Below are 23,131 nucleotides of genomic sequence, written 5' to 3'. Positions count from 1 at the left end.
ACTTGGGAGAGTAGACTTCAAGGAAATAAATACATATGGTATGGTAAAGTGTTCATCATTCATTTTTTTCAATATGTATTTATCAAACACCTTCAAGTGCTAAATACGATGTGAAGCCCTGGGGATGAAACAAAAGAATGAGAGAGAAGAGACACTTGCCCTCATGAGGCCAACATTCCAGAGGATTAGCCAAGACTTGCAGATGGTGGTAAGGATTTAAGGTCAATGGCAAATGGTTAAATGGTTCTCTGCAACAGAATGATATGATGACATTTGTATCTTTATTCCAGGTGCAGTATTAGGAATAAAAGACTAGCAGTAACCAAGATGGGATTCATGGTCCTCCGTGGTGACTCAGGTGGTAAAGAATCGGCCTTCAGTGCAAGAGACCCTGATCCTTGACCTTGATCCAAGACCCTGGGCTTGATCCCTGGGTCGGGAAGATCCCCTAGAGGAGGAAATAGCAACCCACTCCAGTATTCTTACCTGGAGAATTCCATGGAGAGAGGAACCTGGCAGGCTACAGTCCATGTGGTCGCAAAGAGTCAGATATAACTGAGTGATCAACACACACACAAGATGGGGTTCAGAGAAACTAGTTAGGAGGCTGGTGCCACGAAACAGTTAAGAAACGACAGGGGCTTCAATGGGTGTGGTGGCAGTAGAACAGGAAAGAAGAGAGGGATATGACAGATGTTGGAGCTAGAAGACAGCATTTGCAAATGAATTAACTGTGAGAGGTGAGGAAGAATCAGGAAGTATCCTTGGTCTCTAGTCTGAAAAGTGAGATGAGAAAGACTGAGTGTGACTTGAGATTGGTGAGAAAAGCAAAGCCCTATCTGGGTCATGCTGGTGTGGCATCTAAATGGAGGCGCCAAGCAGCAGCTGAGTGTGTCAATCTGATTTCCAGAGCAGAGCTATGGACAGAAGATGCATACTCAGGAGTCATCTCATATGAGTGGTCTTTAAAATCATAGGAATGAAGACAGAAGCAAAAAAAAACAGGAGGGGGGTATTATAAAGCCCAAATGAATCCCAACATTTAGAGACTGGATGGAGGAGGGAAAGGTCAGCAGGAAGTGACAATGAAGTGCTCAGGAAGGGTCTCCTGTGTTTGAGCCACTTAGATGCCTATATGCTTCCCCAACGAATGCCTTGAGCCCAAGCTGTTTTGGTGGAGAGCTGGGGAAGGATGTTATAGTTGTTGTTATTCAGTTGCTCAGTCATGTCTGACTCTTTCTGACCCCATGGATTGCAGCACGTCAGGCTTCCCTGTTCTTCATCATCTCCCAGAGCTTGCTCAAACTCATGTCCATTGAGTCAGTGATGCCATCCAACCACCTCATCCTCTGCTGCCCCCTTCTCCTCCTGCCCTCAATATTTCTTGCATCAGGGTCTTTTCTAATGAGTCAGCTGTTCCCATCAGGTGGCTAAAGTATTAGAGCTTCAGCTTCAGCATCAGTCCTTCCAGTGAATATTCAGGGTTGATTTCCTTTAGGATTGACTGGTTGGATCTTCCTGCTGTCTAAGGGACTCTCAAGAGTCTTCTCCAGCACCACAGTTTGAAAGCATCAATTCTTCAGCACTGAGCCTTCTCTACAGTCCAACTCTCACATCCATACGTGACTACTGGAAAAACCAATAGCTTTGACTATATGGACCTTTGTCAGCAAAGTGATGTCTCTGCTTTTTAATATGCTATCAAGATTTGTCATAGCTTTTCTTCCAAGGAGCAAGCATTGTTTTTAATTTCATGGTTGCAGTCACTGTCCACAGTGATTTTGGAGCCCAAGAAAATACAATCTGCCACTGTTTCCATTTTTTCCCCATCTATTTGCCAGGAAGTGATGGTACTGGATGCCATGGTCTTAGTTTTTTGAATGTTGAGTTTTAAGCCAGCTTCTTCACTCTCCTCTGTCACCTTCATCTAAAGGCTCTTTAGCTCCTCTTTGCTTGGAGAGTGGTGTATAAAGAGTAAGTGACAGCTAGGATGCATGGTGCATGCAGACAAATCTTTCAAGAATGTGGGGATAAAGGGGCCAAAAGAAGGCAGAGTGATATCTGGGAGGGAATTCTGGATTGATAAAAGGAGTTATTTACGTGGATAAGACTTGAGCATGATTAGAACATGACACACAGATGCACAGGATAATTGAAGGCAGAAAGCTGCGAAAGCCTGGAGTTGGAATCCATGCCCATGGGTAGAATCAGGCTGCTGGGGAGGGGAGCGGTAGCTCCCCTTAGATGGTACTTGCTGCACACCTTGCCCTGGGTGCTACTGCATGGACAGGATGCGATAAGAGGAGGGGCCAGTTTGAGAACTCTGCTTGAATGCGTTTCACAACGAGCAGAAGAAAAGGGGCCTCCTTGAAAAGCAATTTGCTCAAAGGTCACTGTCAGAGATACTAGGCCTCAAACGAGAAGACGCCTATAGAACCTGGCAGAGAATCTGATTTTACATTGTCACAGGGCAAATCTGGGTAAGAAGAAAGTTGTCTGGTAGAAGCCAATGACCCTCTTCTGTCTGGGAGGAGATAAGAACCCAGAGAAACCGTGCAGCCATTCCTTGTGTCTGTCAAAAAGCTGAAAGCTCCCTTCTTTTTCCAGCTTCAAGAGACATACAGAGCAGAAGACAGATTGTCCAGGGTTAGTAAAATTCAGGAACATCAGAATGAGCAGGCAGAATGATGAACCCAGTGGATGGTGGTCAGAAAACACTTGAACACTTTCCAGCATTTGCTGGGCACAGACCAAGAGGAAGTTCCCTCTAAGACCTTACCTATGAGTCTGAAAGGGCCTGTGAGGACATTTTCACTTAGACCTTCGAAAAGACCACACACAAATTAAACAGTATTTAATAGCAGCTAAAGGATAGGTGCAAATATATCTAAATGTATTTATTTCTTTAAATCGTAGGCTCAAGAGTACAACTGTTTAATTTTCCTAGGCATAGCATTCATAGCATTCTGGCACCTTCTGCGTTGACTTCGTATACACAGTAATAAACTGAATCACATCCTGTTTTTCTGATCTTTATGCCACGGAGAGGTAGGTGGAACACAGAGCCATAAACAAGAGGCCGACACTGACCTGGGTGAGCAATGCAGTGGGTAGGGTGGCCCAGAGGAGCTAAGCCCTCCTGAAGGGCTGGGCTCTGAAACTCAAGCTCATAAAATAGCATTGCAGGAAGTAAACACAGGGGCCATATACTGAGTTGTAAAGAACGCTTACTTGGGGATCAGGTCTTCAGTGCTGGCCCGCCACTCCCACCGTGGTGTAACACACTGCCGCTAGGAAGTGGCCTGCCACCTGCCCATAGTGACTTGGGGCAAGTTACTAAACTCCCTATCATTGCATCTGTAAAGTACCTGCAGTTACTCAGCAACTTTTAAGGTCTATCCCAGTTTTAAAAATCCCTTGACCTGATATATTAACCAGGGTTAGCTGGGTTTCAAGTGACAGAGGCAGACCTCAAACGGACTTAAATAAAAGGGGAGATTTATTGGTTCACATAACTAACCGCAGAGCTACCGACAGCCCACTAAGCACCTCCCGAGAAGTGGAAAGAGGGACTCCTGTGTGAGGATGTGTGGCCTCTGTGTGAAAACATCAACAACAACAAAGATGTCCCTTCCTCTCGGTAGATGCCGACTGGCTCCCAGACCCACAAAATGGACTTTGCCCCCCTTCCTTGCTTTGGCTGGGGACCCTTTGCACTTCACAAGTTCTCTACAGCGACCCCAAATCCCAGGAGAATCTAGTGTCAAGGCCAGCTGACCAAGGGGCTCAAACACTGTCACCAGGACTTAATCTCACTCATTCTTCCTGGCTCTGCTTGCCTTTTGTTGAACCCATTCCTCTGCACGTATGCATGTGAGAGAAGATGTCTGTGGATGCACACTGTCACGTGCTGCTTTTTGGATCTGAAGATGGGGAGGTGCCATCAAACCACGTGGACTGAGAAAGCAGAGGAACTCAGGGTGCTGTTCCTAGAGAATGGGCATGGATGCTGAGCTGGGAAAAATAATCCTTGGACTTCTATGCAACTTAAGAATTTTTAATCAGCTCACCAAGTAGTCTTTAAAGAGTTGAGCAGCTCCTCAACTGATTACATCAGCAGAAAACTTGAAATGATGCCAGCTGTTGCCAACAATACTGAGGTGAACCTGGTATATTTGTGTGTTGCTGGGGCCATCATTACTTGGCACAAGGCTTTGGAAAGCTATTGAACAATTTTAATCAATAAGAATAAAAACTGCTTGTATCATTTGGCCCTTAGCAATGCCTTTGAGAACTTATCCAAGAGAACCAACTCAAGTTTAAAAATGCACTGTGTGAAAATGTTTACTCAACATTATCTATGGTAAGTTGGAAAAGGCTTAGATGTCAACCACAGGGGAACAGATAAGTAAATTCCAACACGACATAATTCCAATTGAATGAAATATTGAGAAGCCATTAAAGTGACAATATGAAGCATATATAACAAGTCTGATAAGTGAAAGAAGGTATGTACAAAATTATATAACCCTTTACTGACTATAAGCATATAGATGAAGCCTAGAAAGAAATACCTTACCTACAAATGGAAACCATGTTTTGTTTACAGTGGAGGGTAATGGAAAACTAGTTTGTCTAAGTTTTTTGCAAGGTTGATATAATATTGTTTTACAATAAATAAAATTTAGTGAGGAAATTCTGTGATTTAAGAATAATTATCTCAATTTTCTCACAGGAGGTTTTGTGAGGATTAAATGAGATAATATATAAAACATTTACTGAGTGCCTGCCACATACTGAGATGAAATAAATGTTGGCCATCAGTATTAAGGTGATACAGAGGAAGGTGGTGAGGAGAGAAGGGCAGTTACAGGTGAAGAGGGAAAGAATTGCCTCTAAAAAATCAGTGTTTTATACAGCACATGGAACTCTGCAAAATGCTATGTGGCAGCCTGGATGGGAGGGGAGTTTTGGGGAGAATGTTAGTCACTCAGTTGAACTTTCTTGGTGACTCAGACAGTAAAGAATCCCCCTGCAATGAGGGAGACCCAGGTTAAATCCCTGGGTCGGGAAGAACCTCAAGAGGAGGAAATGACAACCTACTCCAGTGTTCTTTCCTGGGAAATCCCATGGACAGAGGAGCCTGGGGAGAATGGATACATGTATATGGATAGCTGTGTCTCTTGACTGTTCACTTGGAACTATCACAACAGTATTTGTTAATCGGCTATAATCCAATAAAAAATAAAAAGTTAAAAAAATTAAATTTAAAAAAGAAAAAAAAGTCAATGTTTCACCTACTGTATATAAAATAGAAAATCAACAAGATCCTACTGCAAAGCACAGGGAACTATATTCAATATCTATCTGTATCACTTTGCTATACACCTGAAACTAACACAGCATTGTAAATCAACTATACTTCAACTTTAAAAGTCAAAGTTTTCATTACAGATATAATATGTTAATACATCCTTATTCTAAAATATTAGAACACTACAGCTAACATGTCAGTTGAGCCTAAAACAACTGTCTTAGTCAGCTTGAGCTGCCATGACAAAATACCAGACTGAGTGGCCTAAAAAGAAATCATTTATTTGCTCAGAGTTTGGAGGCTAGAAGTCCAAGATCAAGGTTCCTACAGGGTTTACAGGGTTTGGTTTCTGGTGATATGTCTTCTTCCGACTTGCAGAGGGCCACCTTCTCAGATTGTTCTCACACGGTGAAGACACAGAGAGAGAGGAGGTGAGGGTGGGGACACCAGGCAGCTCTCTGGGGTCTCTTCTTGCGTGCATGCTCATCCACTCAGTTATGTCCAACTCTTTTGTGACCCCTTGGGCTGTAGCCCACCAGGCTCCTATGTCTACAGGATTCTCCGGGTGAGATCACTGAAATGGGCTGCAATTTCTTCATCCAGGTAATCTTCCTGACCCAGAGATCAAACCCACATCTCCTGCAGCTCCTGCATTGGCAGGTGAATTCTTTACCACTGAGCCACCTGTCTCTTCTTACAAGGACATTAATCCCATAAAAGTAGGCCCTGCCTTCATGGCTTCAATTTACCTTAATTATTTCCTAATTCCAAATATAGCCGCCCTGGGGGTTAGGGCTTCAGCATATAAATTTTGGGGACATGGACATTCAATTCATAATAATATCATCCCCTCCATCCCACACCTAAATGCTTCTTCCCCAATTATGTCTTCTATTATCAGTTCTCAGGTACAAGGACATTCTAGACTGTTTTCTTAAAAAAAAAAAAATCTATAGACTTACAGGTTTTATAAAGAAAGAAAGAAAGTGAAGTTGCTCAGTCGTGTCTGACTCTTTGTGACCCTGTGGACTGTAGCCTACCAGGCTCCTCTGTCCATGGGATTCTCCAGGCAAGAATACTGGAGTGGCTTGTCATTTCCTTCTCCAGGGGACCTTCCCGACCCAGGGATCAAACCCAGGTCTCCCGCACTGCAGGCAGACGTTTTACCCTCTGAGCCATTAATTCTGACCAGTTTTTAAATGTGTGTAGACCTCTTCAACTTGTTTTTTATAAAATATGCCTGGGTGAATTCTCAGAGTGGTATACAAGTAGCTAGCTACTGTATTATTTTTAATTGCTGCATGATATTCTAAAATATGATTACCTGACCCTATCAGCTATTTTAAATAACTGCCACCATACTGATAAACATTTAAGTTGTTTCTAGGATATTTTCCCAATTACAGACTACCCTGCAATAAAAACTTTTGTACCTGCCTCTCTGTGCACAAAGGTGAATGAATATTTCTCTAGTGGAGATACCCAGAAGCTGAACTGCTGGATCATGGAATATACACATTATCAATTTTAATAGACACTGTCAAACAGTCCTCCAAGGCAGCTATCCTAATTTACATTCTCACTAGTAATTTATGAGGCTGCTTGAACATACTTGTCACCATGTGAGAGTATCAAACTTTAATATCCTCTGCCAAGCAGATGAGTACAAAGTTATCTTATTGTTTAAATTTGTACTTCCCCGATTAATGTGAAGTCGAGCATCCTCTGGGATATATATTGGCCAATTGCATTCCTTCCAAAGTTCTGCTTTTTTATGTGTTTTGTCCATTTCTTCTTATCAAATTATTTATCACTTTCTTACCACTTATTTGTCTGGCTCCTTTAAATGTACTATATTCTTTTCTGTTAAATGACAGATACTGTCTCCCAATTTGCCATCTGCCTTTTAATCTATATACTTTGAATATGGTCAAAATTTCTGATTTTTTCCCTTAGAGGTCTTGCTCTTAGGGTCATAGAGGGCATGTTCTGTCCCAGGATCACAGTCATGTTCTCTTACATGCTCATCCAGCTCTCTAACATTTGTGTATGTTTTTCTTTTAGATCTTTAATCCATCTCAAATTTATTTTTGAAAGTGGTGTGAGGTAGGAACTAATGCTACTATTGTCTGAATGGACAGCCAGTTGTTCGAGTGTAGAGACTTGACTCTTTTTGTTAGAAGCTCAAGCTCTAAAAAGAGAAAACACTTCTGTGCCTCACTGTTTCTGGATGCAGCTCAAGAGGAAAATGCACTGGTGTATAACGACATTCCCAACACGGCCCAGAAGAACAAGACCACACCCTTGGAAGTACAGACCCCGTGGTGCATCCACTCTTCATGCAACTAACACAGGTTATGTAGGTGACACTTCAGTAAGGCTAAACATTAAACCTGAATTGAGAGTCGACTAAAATATCAATGCCTCTCAAAAGGACACCAATGTTTCTATAAATCAAATTACCAACCCCTGCTTTCTTTCTTTTACAATTAAGATTTTCCTCTAATTTAGTTTTGATTGACTGAGCACACATTTAAACAATTTTCTGAAATGGTGTTAGGGGTAGATTCACCAGAAGATGACACAAGTTACAATCAGGCCCTATTTCATCAAGTTAGCAGCAGCATTAAACACCACACACCTCAAGGATGTTTTGGACCTCCATGTGTTTCTCGCAAGGGCTGACACAAGGAACCAGCTGCATGTAACTCACACCCTTCCTTGGCCTGACTGCCCAGTGAAGCTGGTGGCTGCCACCAAAGGCCTGGCTCTGAAAGCTACCTCAGCCACATCATAGCTACAAGACACTGGCCATGTTTTCACTGGTCTCTTTGCTTCATCTGTTGAATGTGGATAATAACACTACTCAGATATTAGAATTATTATAAAGACAAAATGGGCTAGTACCCACAAAGCTCTTAGAAAAGTCTCCAGCAAGACCAGTGTTCTACAACAGAGGAAGATTTCAGACCTGCTGCTTTCATGATGCCCCAGTTTTCCCCTTTTTAAACTGTGTGTGTTGTCAGGTTCACTTCTCTTTTCCATGATCGGGACTTTCTTGTTTACTTTCAAAAATAGACTCTTTGTCCCAAATGCATCATCGAGGCAAGTTGGAAAAAGTCTTTGCTGCCAGCCTGAGGAGGAAAGCACCTTGATCCCCACACATAGCTAGATCCCAGGGGGTGTGTGACCCAGCCCCGAACCCTTCCATAGTCACCCCAGCTCCAGGTCCCAACACCCCCGCTCCCTCATGACACTGTGAACATCTTGCCATGTTAACTGTCCAAGGGCCTTTTCGTGAGAGGCACTTTGCTAGGAAATTTCAGGTATCTATCCCAGATTTAAAAAACTAATGCTCAGGATCTCTGGGGTCACCTAGGTGTCCTGGGTCCCACCGCAGGGCTCTTTTACCACCCAGGCTCTCTCCCCAGGCTTTCTCCCCCTCTCACAGAGGCCCTCATTTTATAGAATCCAGGCTTCAGTGTTAATTCAGAGGCTCCCCTGTCAACTCCACCCTGGGGGATGATCAGTTTGGGGGAAACCTCTGTATGTTTGGGGCTCTACCCTGAAATCTAAGAAAGGCCTTAAAGCATATGGTATGCCATATTAGGGGAGAACCAGAGGTGGAAAGATTAGTCACTGAAGAGGCTGAGGACACAGGGGCACAGCTCATTCTGCAGAAGTCCTGGAATGAGACAAGGACAATAAAGGGAAATATGGATGGGAGGAGAGGAGGGGAGACCCACCCACTAAGACCCCAGAAAGAAATGCTGGGAGGAAGAGCCAATATTTGGATGACAACTAAGAGTAATAGAGATGGCCAGCATGGCGGATACAGTTCCCCAAATCTAGAAGGCAGCCCCTCTGATGTTTATAGAGGATAGATGCTCCATACACCAAAAGATAAGGCGTGCTAAACCAGGCTCATAAGCACTGTATGAATATGTAATTTGTAAAATAACAATATAGAGGGAAGAGATCAAGTTTGCAGAGCTCACCTCCCTCAAAAACACATCAAAAATCCATCCACCAGAGACACAGAAAATGAAGCTATAGTTACCTAAGGGGGAAGAGTGTGCGTGTGTGCTAAGTCACTTCGGTCGTGTCCAGCTCTTTACAACCCCATGGACTGTAGCCCACCAGGCACCTCTGTCCATGTGATTCTCTAGGCAAGAATACTGGAGTGGGTTGCCATGCCCTCCTCCAGGGGATCTTCCTGACCCAGGGATCGAACCCACATCTTTTATGTCTCCTGCATTGGCAGGCAGGTTCTTTACTACCAGCACCACCCGGCAAAAGGACAAATTTGTAATTTTAATTAACAGATACACACTACTGTACATAAAATAAACACCAAGGACTTACCATATAGCACAGGGAACTATATTCAATACCTTATAATAACCTACAATGGAAAAGAATCTTTAAAAGAATAAATAATATGAATAATTGAATCACTTTGCTATACACCTGAAATACTGCAAATCATCTATACTTCAATCAAAAAATACAAGCTAAAAAGATACATTTACCCATAGAGCAATTCTCACTGAAAACAACTAGAGACTGGAAGAAAGACTCTTTTGCCAGCAAGGTTGTAAAGAAAAATCCACACAGAGTCAAGGAGGAAGGGAAGAAGAGCGACTGATCACAGGAACCTTGCTCCTTGGAGTGGACACAGAAAAGGAGGGGATTACACAGACTCAGAGACGCTCCCCAGGGCCACAGAGTGGGCACGCCAGCCCTAGGGGCTGACCCTGGGCAGACAAGCCCCCTTAGCTGGTCTGAAAACGAGGGGAGCTCACAGTGGGGCTGTAAGATAACTTGTGAAGAGTGCTCATGTGCTTGTTTATTCCCAGAAACAAGGCTGAGGAAGCAGACTGACACTTCCTGGGCTCTAGCTGGTTTCCTGAAACCATCCCAGCACCTGCCCTGGCCCCTCTAGCTCTAGATTACAGCCCCCCACTAGGGTGAAGGCTGCCATTGCCAGGAGGAGCGCAAACTCAGGGGAGACAGAGCTGGCTCAGATCCAGTTCTGCCTCTGAACATGCAAAGGCAGCCAGTACTGCTGTTCACGAAGGCAGTGGCTGAGGAGACACCTGGACTTTGACTGGCACACCGAGACCAACCCAACAGGCTCCCTGGATCACATCTGGCACCTGCTCTGGGTCCTCAGGCTTCAGCACTGCTTCCCTCTGTGGCAAAAGGACCACTGCCTCGAGATGGGGGAATACACGCTTCACAGGAACAGAATCAGCTCTGACCTGACCCTCAGGGCTGTTCTTCCAGCATCTTGGGCTCTTCTCCTGGCCCTAACAGGGCACTGATAGCCAGTGAGGGCAGGAGAAGACCTGGTTCATACCTGGCCCTGGCACTACCCCTCCACCTCCAGCCCCACCTCCCACCAAGGCAGTAACTGCCAGCACACCCAGGGAAAGACACGACCTGTGTTCAACTCAGACCCAGCTTTCCCACCACAGCCACTGGGCAGACAGACTTCATAGGAACCTTCCCTCACAAGGACGTCCCTTCAAGACAGGGCTAAGTAACTGGTTCCCCTAATTTCATAGAGATAGAGAAAGTTAAACATAATAAGGAAACAGAGGATTTGCTATAAACAAAAGGAAAAAAAAACCCTAAAGACAATTAATGAAACAGATGAATAATTTACCAGATAAAGAGTTCAAAGCATTCGTAATGAGAATGCTAACTGAATTTGAGAAAGGAATAGATGAACAGATGAAAATTGTAACAAAGAACTATGAAATATAAAAAAGAAACAGTCGGAGCTGAAGAATACGATACCCGAAATGGAAAACACACGAGAAGAAATGAACAGCAGAACAGGGGACACAGAAGAACATATAAGTGATCTGGAAGACAGAACAATGAAAATCAATCAAAGCAGTAAGAAGAAAACAGATTTGTAAAAATGAAGATACTTAAAAGGGCCTCTATGTCAACATCATACTAAAATTCACCTATTAAGGGTCTCAAAAGAAGAAGAGGTAAGACATTGAAAATGTCTTTGATTAAATTATGGCTGAAAACTTCCCGAACCCAAAGACATCCAGATACAGGAAGTACAGAGGGCCCCAAACAAGATGAACCCAAAGAGATCCACGACCAGACATACATGCAGACCAGAAGCCATAAAATTCCTAGAAGAAAACATGGGACACTTTTTGACATAAGTTGAAAAATTCCCGGGGTCTCTTTTTCTGAAGACCAACTCACTGGGAAAGACTCTGATGCTGAGAAACATTGAGGGCAGGAGGACAAGGGGGTGACAGAGGATGAGATGGTTAGATGGCATCACTGACTCAATGGACATGAATTTGAGCAAATTCTAGGAGACAGTGAAGGACAGGGAAGCCTGGTGTGCTGCAGTCCATGGGGTCACAAAGAGTCAGACACAACTGAGTAACTGAACAACAATTGAAGGGAAAGGGAAAAAAAGCAAAAATAAACATAGGACCCAATTAAACTTTAAAAGCTTTTGCACAGTGATGAAAACCACTGACAAAATTAAAAGACAGCCTACTAAATGGGAGAAAATATTTGCTATTGACAGGACCGAAAAGGGGTTAATATCCAAATACAGAAACAGCTCATACAACTCAATTGAAAAAAAAAAAAAGATGGGCAGAAGACCTGAAAAGCTAGTTTTTTGAAGAAGACATACTGATGGCAACAGGCAAATGAAAAATTATTCATCACTAATCATTAAAGAAAGGCAAATCAAAACCAAAATGAAATATCAGCTTAGTTCAGTTCAGTTCAGTCGCTCAGTCGTGTCCGACTCTTTGCAATCCCACGAACCGCAGCCTGCCAGGCCTCCCTGTCCATCACCAACTCCCAGAGTCCACCCAAATCCATGCCCATTGAGTCGATGATGCCATCCAACCATCTCATCCTCTGTCGTCCCCTTCTCCTCCTGCCCTCAATCTTTCCCAGCATCAGGGTCTTTTCCAATGAGTCAGCTCTTCACATCAAGTGGCCAAAGTATTGGAATTTCAGCTTCAGCATCAGTCCTTCCAATGAACACCCAGGACTGATCTCCTTTAGGATGGACTGGCTGGATCTCCTTGCAGTCCAAGGGACTCTCAAGAGTCTTCTCCAACACCACAGTTCAAAAGCATCAATTCTTCAGCACTCAGCTTTCTTTATAGTCCAACTCTCACATCCATACAATATCAGCTCACACCTGTTAAAATGGCTATCTTCAAAAAGACTGTAAATTATCAATGTTGGTGAGGATACAGAGAAGAAGGAACCTTTGTACACTGTTGGTATGGATCTAAATTGGTGCAACCACTATGGAAAATGGTATAAAGCCTCCTCAAAAACTGAAAATAGTACTACCATATGATCGAGCATTTCCACTCCTAGGTATAGATTCAAAGAAAACGAAAACACTAATTTGAAAAGATACATGCACCCAATGTTCATAGTGGCATTATTTACAATAGCCAAGATATGGAAGTGACTTTAGTGTCCATCAACAGATGAATACATAAAGAACCTGTGACATATATATGTAATGGAATATTAACAAGCCAGAAAAAACAATGAAAATTTGCCATTTGCAACAACATGGATCTGGTAGGTATTATGCTCAGTGAAATAAGTCAGACACAGAAAGACAAATACTATATGTTATTATTTGTATGTTGAATATCAAAAATGAAGCAAATTAATCAATATAATAAAACTAAAACAGACTTACCGATTCAGAAAACAAACCAGTGGTTATCAGTGTAGAGAGGGAAGGAGGAGGGTCAGGATGGGGTAGGGGATTAAAAGATACATATGACTACATATAAAATAAACTACAAGGATATATGTACAGCACAGGGAATATAGCCAATATTTTATATTAACTTTAAATTGAGTACATGGTATAAGAATATGGGATCACTATGTTGTACAGTTGAAACTAATATTGTAAATTAATAAGGTTCAATAAAGTAAAATAATAAATAGCAGTTTTATATGTTATATATATTTAATACAGTATATATTCTTATATACATATAGATATTAAGGCTATGGTTTTTCCAGTAGTTACATATTGATGTGAGAGTTGGACTGTGAAGAAAGCTGAGCACAGAAGAATTGATGCTTTTGAACAGTTGGTGTTGGAGAAGACTCTTGAGAGTCCCTTGGACTGCAAGGAGATCCAACCAGTCCATCCTAAAGGAGATCAGTCCTGGGTGTTCATTGGAAGGACTGATGTTGAAGCTGAAACTCCAACACTTTGGCCACCTGATGCGAAGAGCTGACTCATTTGAAAAAACCCTGATGTTGTGAAAGATTGAAGGCAGGAGGAGAAGAGGATTACAGAGGATGAGATGGTTAGATGGCATCAGCGACTCAATGGACATGAGTCTGGGTAAACTCTGGGAGTTGGTGATGGACAAGGAGGCCTGGCGTGCTGTGGTTCATGGGGTCACAAAGAGTTAGACATGACTGAGTGACTGAACTGAACTGATTAATATAATATTTTAATGCACATGATTATTTTTATGCACTTGGTATATGTATGTATATGGACATTATTTGAAGACAATTTAAAAAGATCATGTGAGAACTTCTTGAAACATGAGCCCAACACAAAAGGGCTCTGATGGGCTCTCCTTTATATAAGCCTGCCTGGAAGACAGTAAGCATGAAATTTCCTAGAACTCAGCTAAACCTGGAATTAAATTAAGGTTTTTAGGAATTAAATACTTGTGTTCCCCCAGAGTCCCTTTGTTAAAGCCCTAACCCTCAGTGGAGCTCTATTTGGAGTAAAGAGGTAACTCAGGTTAAATGAGGTCATAAGATTGGGACCCTGACCCAATAGGATTAGTGTCTTTCTAAGATGAGACTCTAGAGTTCACTGTCTCTGTTCTCTGCTCACTCATCTCCCGGAAAGGCCATGCAGGGACACAGCGAGAGGGAAACATCTGCAAGCCGGGAAGAGAGTTCTCAACAGAAACCAAACGAGCCAGAACCTTGATCTCAGATTTCTAGCCTCCAGAACCAGGAGAAAACATACTTTTATTGTTTAAAACATCTGTGATATTTTATTATGGCCGCCCAAGCTAATACTAAGGCCCACAGGGAGGCTGTGATGTGAGGCCAGCTGTCCTTTACCTCTTGGCCTTTGAAAGTGATCATCTGAAGTAACCAGCAAGTAGTAGCCAGAAACAGCCTCATCATCATACCAGGTATTTCTCATTCAGAACCTTCTAGCTCAGCATGCCCTACCTGTACTCTGACCACCGAACAGCAGCACAGTATTAAGAGCAAAAAACAAAAATGTACCGAGTGCTGCCTACTGTAACATTAGGCAGAAAGACTGCTAAAGGGAACTGTGTATTGGGAGCATTTCTCCAGAGAGACCTACTCACTTTGCTTTAAAAGTTACCTAGTATAGTCCCTGCAGCCAGTGGTTCTAACATGATGACAATACACCCGGTAAGCTGTGGCTATTCATTCAGTTACTCAACAAATAAGTATTGCATTTCTAGGAAGTGGCAGGCACTGTTATAAGTGCTGGGGATACACTGGTACATGAAAGTCTGTTCCTGCCCTATTGAAGTTTAGTCTGAGTGGCAGGAAATAGACACTAAGTGTTAGTCATCAGTTGTGTCCGACTCTTTTCGACATTATAGGCTGTAACCCTCCAGGCGCCTCTGTCCACGATGATTCTCCAGGTAAGAATACTGAAGTGGGTTGCCATGCCCTCCTCCAGGGGAATCTTCCCAACCCAAGGATTGAACCCAGGTCTCCTGCATTGCAGGCAGATTCCTTGCCATCTAAGCCACCAGGGAAGCCCAAGGAACATTAAACCAATAAGTAAATACATACAGGGTCCCAGGGCAATAAGGGCCATGAGGAAAATGATGTAGGGTAAGGGGTATCAGAGGAAGTATAATAGGTTGAGGATTTGTAACATTAAATATGGTGGTCAGGGATGCCTGACATTTGAGCAAAGACCTGAAGAAGCTGAAGGAGTGACCACAGGGGTATATTAGGAAACAGTGTTTCTGGAGGAGCAATGAGCATACGGCGAGATGTGGAGGGAGAGAGGAGGCTAAGAGGAGATGAGGGGGACAGGTAGAGAGCAGACCACCACGCATGGGTTTTGACTTTCACCCTGAGGAGGTGGGAGAGAAACCACTGGATGGTTTGGAGCAGAGGAGTGACAAGACTTTACTGAAGACATTAACTTAATGGATCTTTCTGATGGCCACGTGTAGGTGAGACTGTAGGGTACAGAGAATAGCACATTCAGGAGTGGGACAACCAGTTAAGAGGAGACTCCAGATGAAAATGATGGTGGCGTGGACCAGTGTGATAATGGGGCAGAGGAGAAGTTGTCAGACTCTGGATATATTCTGAAGGCAGAGCCAACAAGAACTGCTGATGAACTGGGTGAAAAACATGGGAGAACGAGAGGAGTCGAGATGACTCTCAGTTGCTTGGCCTGGGCAGCTGGAAGGATGACGATGACCTAATGCGATCCACAGGGAGCAAGCTGATGACAAAGGCATCACAGCATCCGATTCACCATCCCTCAATAACGCATCGATAGAAACCTGAGAGCACAAAGATGACTCTCCCTCCACGTGAGTGGGTCCATACTACCATACAACATTATTATATTACAATTAATATTAGGTAATATTATCATTACAGTTTACATGGAGTGTTTTACAAGAAAAATAGCTAAACAGCTTTCTCCTCTCCTTCTCCCAAAAAAGTGACCAGAAAATGTATTGACTAAAGAAAAGAGAAGGTGAAAGTCGCTCAGTCATGTCCAACTCTTTGCGACCCCATGGACAGTAACATGCCTTACTGGCATGGACTTCTCCAGGCCAGAATACTGGCGTGGGTAGCTGTTCCCTTCTCCAGGGGATCTTCCCGACCTAGGAATCAAACTAGGGTTTCCTGCATTGTAGGTGGATTCTTTATCCAACTGAGATAGACTAATTCAAGGCAAAAGGGATAACTGCCCAGGGCAAGGGACTCTGACAAAATGATGTTGACACTGGGTTGTAATAATACAAAAATCTGTGCTTGCAATCTTGTTCACAGGGTGGAGAAGGGTACAGAAATGGGGAGGAGGAGAGGAGAGTTAGGGCCTTTCAAAAGTTTGCTTAAACAAGAAAGAGGCTGTAAAGGGCCATTTGGAGAAAGGAAATGACTCAATCGCTTTGAAGCATGGAGAGAAAGGGAGAGGAGCTAGGAGGAAATCGACGTGTGTGTTTTTTAGAAGTCTTAATAATACAGTTCATGACACAATATTTTTTAAGAAAACGGATGGGTAGGTTTTCAGTTCAAATGTTAAAATGGAGCGTTCTAGTTTAAATTAATAAGCACTTGGTTATGAATAAAGGTATATTTAAGAAGTTTCACAAAGAACATGACATCAATTGTTCCACTTGTCTTAAATTCTGAAGTACCAATTAAGCTCTAGTACCTTGTGACTGAGGCATTTGAAACTTTGGGGATGTGCTGAACAGTATGCTATTTATTTTAAAAGGTAATATTTAAGCTCATTTCCACCAAAACCTTATCTCTGAAAACATTAGTAAATATAGCTAGTTACATGTTGTCAGTGTTTTATAGGACCATTAACTAGAGACTTGCCCAGATACAAAATCCAAAGTCAGCTTAAGACTTTAGGAAACCATGCTTATATTTTATAATTATGAGTATACAGGAGTTTTCAGAGGGTCATTTCGTATTCAAAGACATCATTTTTTTATACTTCATTTAAAAATGTACTTTAGATCCAAGTATATCATTTTTTTAAAGTGCTTTCATTGTCCACAATTATCCAGCCTAAGTTTGACATTTAAAACAGTTGTCTTCTGTTTTAAGATGTTGATGTTAAAACAAACAAAATACCCTTGGTTGTCTCCATCTCTCTAGTTATAAAATTTATCTTAAATACACATTCATCATAAACAGCCTGGAAAAAAAATCTTTCAGTTGATATCAATTCAGTATTTTCTCACATAATCTAAAAACTAGATTTGGAGTGAATTTGAACCTATTAGTAATTTGATATTAAGCTAAGCACAGGCCAGTGCAGAGCTTCCAGAGGCCTTCCACTACCTGGAAGCAAAGGTTTTGAAAACAATTCTCAGAAAATAAGTATATTTTACTTTTCATCATTCTTTTGGCTAAACAGCAAATTTCAAAGTGGTATTTCATCATCTGGTTTATCTGGTTATGAAAATTTTAAATTATACTTAGCGAACTGAATTTTTAAACAAACTCATATTTAAGCAGATACTTTTTAAAATCTAAATGGTAGGAGGAAGGACAATTAAAAGAAGTTAGGTTAGAACAGAAAGACGAAAATAAGGTCAGACATAGCTTTGGCTCTGTGTTACGTAACTAAACACTTCGATTAAATGTAAAGAGCTCTTGTGAGGGAAAAAAACAGAGTTCTGGTTTACTTAGCGTGTATTGTTCATTCATGGCCTTATTTCTAATCGACCATTCTCTTCACTTCCCAAACAATGATTTGATATCAGGAGGGAATGGAGGTCAAGCGGCCGTCCGGGACAGTGGCACAATTGTTTCACACAGAGAGGGTGCCACCCGTGAAGCTATTCAGATGTGCAGACAGTAAATCACTGTTAGCAGACTCCAGCCTGCTGGGACAGCGGTCCCCAGAGATGGTCTTACATCGTCCCCAGGGGATTCAAGCTACAGTTTTATCTCATTCCACCAGTGGTCTTTCAGGGTTACATTTCTATTCTTATTGCACCTCATTTTCAAGCATCTTGTTTTGCAACTGTGGTATTTACCCATCACTCACATCTGTAAACCCTTTTATCCTCATTCAAAAAACAAGTCAGACACCATACACTGAAAGTTATATGATGGGGGAAAGCCTAGATTTTGTTCATCTTGAGAACTGAAATCTCAAAATAATTTTCTAGGTTTTTTTCCCCCCTTTTTAAGTGGTGCTTAAAAGTGGTCCCATCCAACCATCTATTTCTTTTCCAACTGAATCCCTGAAAAAGAACTCACTGCTTTCACTAATTCACCCTGTCTTTTAGGTACCAGGCCCCCACTGTCTGCTAGGTGCTAGAGGTATAAGAGAAATGAAAGATATGTAGTCCTATGATTCAAGGAGTTTGTGATCTGACAGGAAAGAGAAGCATTCAATAAGCTACTGGACCAAAAATTACCTCTAGCTGTGATAGATAGACTGATTGGGCAGGGTACTTTAAGAACACACAGTGGAGGGGTTATGATGCCTTCTGGAGTATCAGGAAAGTCTGTTTCGAGCAAGAAACATTTGGGCTGAAATTTGAAGGATGGGTAGGAGTTAGCCAGGTAAAAAGGGGAAGATGATGGTGTTGCAGAGTAGGTGTGTAGTTACAAAGCAGCTTGGAACTTTCCACACCAGTGATGCTGTAGAGGGAAGAAGGGGATGGGAGCCTGCAGGGATATGAGACCAGAGAAGTAGGCTAGAAGTGAGTCATGTACATGCTTGAAGGTCCTATAAAGGTTTTGGGACCTCACAGTGTTTAAGCCAGGGAGTGATGTAATCAGATATGCAACTTTCCCAGATCGCTTTAGCTACAATGTGGAGGACAAGAGTGAACAGGATATTATTTGTGTTAATTTGGGGGAAAACCCCACCAAAAATATTTCTCTATATATTGGTTCTGGGTACATATGATCTATATATAAGTATAGAAAAGGAACTCTAAACATGCACAGGAAACTCAAGACCATGAGTAATATGAAGAAGTGGAAAAACACTACTGATTCTATGGATGCTAAGCTTTATACACCATGTTTTATTCCTTGCCATAAAGATAAGAAACAAATATGAAAGAATATGAACAGTTGCTAATTCTGGGATGGTAAAAACTGGAATGTTTTATTATTCCTCAAAATTTTCTGTATCTTCCAATGGCCTCAAAAGTTTAAAAAAAAAAAAAAAGGAGAGAGGCAGGAGGAGAACCAGGAGACAGCAAAGGCTATTTCCCAAAGGAAGGAGTGGTCGTACGCATGGCTGCTAAGACTTCAAATACAATGAAAACTTTAAAATGTCCATTGGATTTAATGTCATGGCAATGGAGTGCTGGGAATAGAAGCCAGACAGGAAGGACAAATGAGAGAGAAGACAGTGGCAACGGTGATAATCAACAATCCTTCATCTTTGGAAGAGAGGAGAGAATACTGAAAAGCACAGAAGACCCAAGGAAGGCTTGTTTCTAAGATGAGAGAGACTAAAGCCTGTTTACACGAAGCTGGGGAGATGCAGAAGAGATGGAGACAGCGGGGCAGAATTTCTGAGACTGGGTAAATGATCTGAAAACAGGTGGAGGGTTTGGCCTCAGATTGGAGGAGGGAACTGCCTCCACCCTAAGAGGAGATAAGCAGGAAATGATAAGTACAGAAGCAAGAAGTACCCACACGATGGACTCTTTTTCAGGGAAGTAGAAGACACAGAGGGTGAACTATCCAATTAGGGGATAAAGTTACAGACTAACTCAAAGAAAGGGAAGATGATGATGAAGCAGGTTCACGAAGCAAGTCAAGTTCACGACAGAGTGTACAGCCTGCTTAGATGTGTGCTTGAAATGTTTTTCTAGTAGGTTTCAGCTGCCAGATGCAAGAGCAGAGAAGGAAGGTATTTCTGTAATTTAGGACTGGTTTTCACTCAGATGGGTGTGACCAAAAGAAAGAGGAGTCACTGAGTTGAAAGCGTTCACCAGAGAGACAGTTATTATGAAGCTCTCCTGGACACAGAGGGGAATGAAACAAGCAGGGACTGGATGGATGGAAAGAATGGCAGAAGGCTTCCTGCAATTAGGGTGAGTGTGGGGAGGTGCGTGGGCAAGTAAGCTGGAAGGAGAGTCCATTGTGATTTAAAAGAGAGGATGTCAGAATTAGTGATTTAAAACCTGGAGCCTTTTCTGATAATAATGAAGTCCTGGAGTGGGAGGTAGAGCGGAGGAAGACCAAAGGACAGAGTAGATGAGGAAGGCAAAAAGCTGAGAAAGCAGAGGAGTGGTTAGGTGGGTGCTCACACTGCCATGAATGGTGACAGGTGGGGGGACAGATAAGAGGACAGCAAGCCTGGTGCTAAAATTTTTAAAAAGTGGGGTAAAACAAGGTCTGTGGACAATAGTACTGACGTTTTCACAGGGCCCGGCCTCCAAAGGTCTGAGAGTTCTGGGGAGAAGGAGGAATGGTCTGACAAGCACCAAAGACACTAGCTTCCCTTCATGATACTAATTTCACTTTCTGATAACGGCCTATTTGTACAAACTGTACTCCTCATGTAACTTCCAGGAACACCCACATGGAGTTGAGCAGTAAGTAAGCAGCAGCAGACCTTTCCTCCAAATTCACTACCCCATTCTGTGGTAAAGCTAAGTTCAGTCGCTAAGTTGTGTGCCTTTTGTGACCCCTCAGACTGTAGCCCGCCAGGCTCCTCTGTTCATGGGACTTCCCAGGCAAGAATACTGGAGAAGGCTGCCATTTCCTTCTCAGGGGAATCTTCCTAGACCCAGGGATGGAAACCACCACTCCCACATTGACGGGTGAGTTATTTACCACTCAGCCACCAGGGAGGCCAGTGGTAAAGCAGAGGTCAGATCAAAGAGCTAGATGGGATCTTTAAAAGAATCCTGAGTGAGTTCACCTTTTCATTTCCTCTTCCTCCATCATACTTTTTCCAGGTGATGTGGGGGAAAGCAGGCGTGGTCTTCTCAGCACCGAAGAGGAGTTATGATGGGTTAGCTCCCAGCACTGACACAATGCAAGCCCCTTCTTTCCTCCGCCTCCGTCTGACCCCTGTAAAACGGTGGTGGGAGGTTTGAAGTGGAGGATGGCAAGGATGACAATGACGCTAGTTAATCTTTATAGATGCTAGTTAACCTTTATCTCTACACCCCCGCGGTTTACACTCTCCATCTCATTTAATTCACACAGTCCCTGGGAAGAAAGTCATAGGGAGTCCCCATTAACAACTGAGTACGCTGCTCCAGAAAAATAAGTGACTGCCCCCAAGGTCACCACCAGCCAGTAAGTTACCTAAAAACAGCCGGCCCCCAGAGACTAACGCTGTTCTCACTCCACTTCAGGCCACTTAACTACTAAACAGTCCAGGGTTTCTTCCAGTCCTAACGCTTGGTGATTCTTTAACTCCCATTAACTTTCTTTCCCTGAAGGGACAGGGTAGACAGCAGACTTCAAAGGCTCTCGAAGGGCAGCGGTTTTACTTAAAAGTTAAGGCAGACTTCTGGGAGTCAGTCCGCGGAGCGCAGAAGGGGAAATGACGTCATGGGGTTTCTCAGGGCAGCTCCCCACAGGTGCTCCCCCGAGGGCTTTGCGAGCGACACAATAGCTGGCTTTTCTGCCAGCTCCCCGGGAGCATCTCTCCCCTGGCAGGTGGAAATGTCATCTCACCTGGTCAGGACGACGGGTGCCTAATTGGATGGTGAGACTTCAGATCTAGTCCTTGCCAGGAAGATTCTGGGCGGTAATTCTCAGCCACGCAAAAAGTTAGCTCAAATTCTTTTCTTCCTGTATTCTCTAATTTTAAATTACGTAAATTTAATCTCTTGCTTCTTGGCTCAGCGTTACTGCAAATTAAACATGCAAGTATTAATAATGAAAATAATTTCCCTTTAAAAACATATCTTGAAAGTCGATGTGGGGCATTTCCAGTATATCCATAAAACAAACAAGGCAGTTTAATTATTTGTTTCTCCAAGGGAAGAAGCTAAACCCGGAATTAATTTGTTTCAGCCTGTGAAACAATTCGTTTGCTCTGCCTCATTCTGCCAATTAAAGAACTTTTCCCAGACACAATTAGCATGTAAACCAGGGGCAGAAAAGGAAGAAGGCGCCTCGGCGACCCGGCCGGGATGGAAACCCCCGGCGGAGAACCCCAGGACGTCTTGGGCCAGACATGCGGGACCGCGCCGGGGACGCACAGACGAGTTCGGGATTGAACGTCGAAATCATGGGAGTTAAATAGTCGCGGCAGAGGATCGAGCGGTCACGGCTAGTCGGGCCCCTTCCCCCAGGTCCGGACCGGATTTGAAAGGGATGTCCGCGAGCCAGTCGCCACCCGGGCTGCAGGAGCCCGCAGCCAAGCCCACCGCCCCCAAGCCCCAGCCCCTCCTGGAGCTGGCGCCCCGTGCGGCGGGGGCTGCGCGCGCACCTACGGCCGCGGCACCCCACCCCCACCACCGCGGACCTCTGGCGGCTTTTGCCTGCGAAAGGTGGGGACAGCGGCCCCTGCTGGCATCTTTGGCGAACAGCAGGGAGACGGACCTTTTTCCCTCAAACCATTTTTCTCACCTTTTCTAAATGGTTTGTGGACAATATCTATACTGTTGTCACGAGTGCACTTATTTTATTCTTCATGAGCCCTCATTAGCATGCTTGTGCGTACTTTAGTTGCCTGTATGAAAGGCAAAAAAAAAAAATGGGGGTGGGGGCGGGGGGTCTTATTAGTGACCCTAGCCCCAGTTAGGGAACAGGTACAGTTTCTGATGCATTTATTTAAGGGAACTCGGCCTAAGGGAGACTTAGACCCTGATCTTCCCAGTGTTTTTCTCGGCCGACCCCATAGCTAGTAAATATTGGTCGGAGAACTGCTTGGCCGCCCGCGCCAACCAATTGAGAAGCCCCCTTGGAGGGGGGGGGGGGGTAACGTGCTCCTTTGCGGTCTTTGCGGCCAGCAGGCAGGGAGCGCGCAACGGCCGGGACAGGGGGACGTCGTGTAGCCCGCCCAGTGGGCACAAGCCTTGGAACTGCAGGACTTTGGGGCTA

General features: G+C 43.5%; 1 long non-coding RNA gene across 1 annotated transcript in view; it reads right to left on the bottom strand.

Annotated features, from left to right (window-relative positions):
• The window catches only part of LOC122439271, a 43,490-nt gene extending 21,068 nt beyond the window's left edge, over positions 1-22,422 (bottom strand). The window contains exons 1-3 of the long non-coding RNA XR_006268831.1: positions 22,288-22,422; positions 21,758-21,933; positions 20,991-21,142 (exon numbers count right to left, since the gene is read on the bottom strand). This is a non-coding gene — a long non-coding RNA (uncharacterized LOC122439271). The remainder of the gene's footprint in view (positions 1-20,990; positions 21,143-21,757; positions 21,934-22,287) is intronic.
• Between the last annotated feature and the right edge of the window lie 709 nt (positions 22,423-23,131).

The sequence above is a fragment of the Cervus canadensis genome, chromosome 4 (genome assembly GCF_019320065.1).
Source record: "Cervus canadensis isolate Bull #8, Minnesota chromosome 4, ASM1932006v1, whole genome shotgun sequence".
In the NCBI taxonomy this organism is placed as follows: domain Eukaryota; kingdom Metazoa; phylum Chordata; class Mammalia; order Artiodactyla; family Cervidae; genus Cervus; species Cervus canadensis.
Note: the sequence above shows the minus strand (reverse complement) of the source record. Positions and strands in the feature narration are given on the sequence as shown.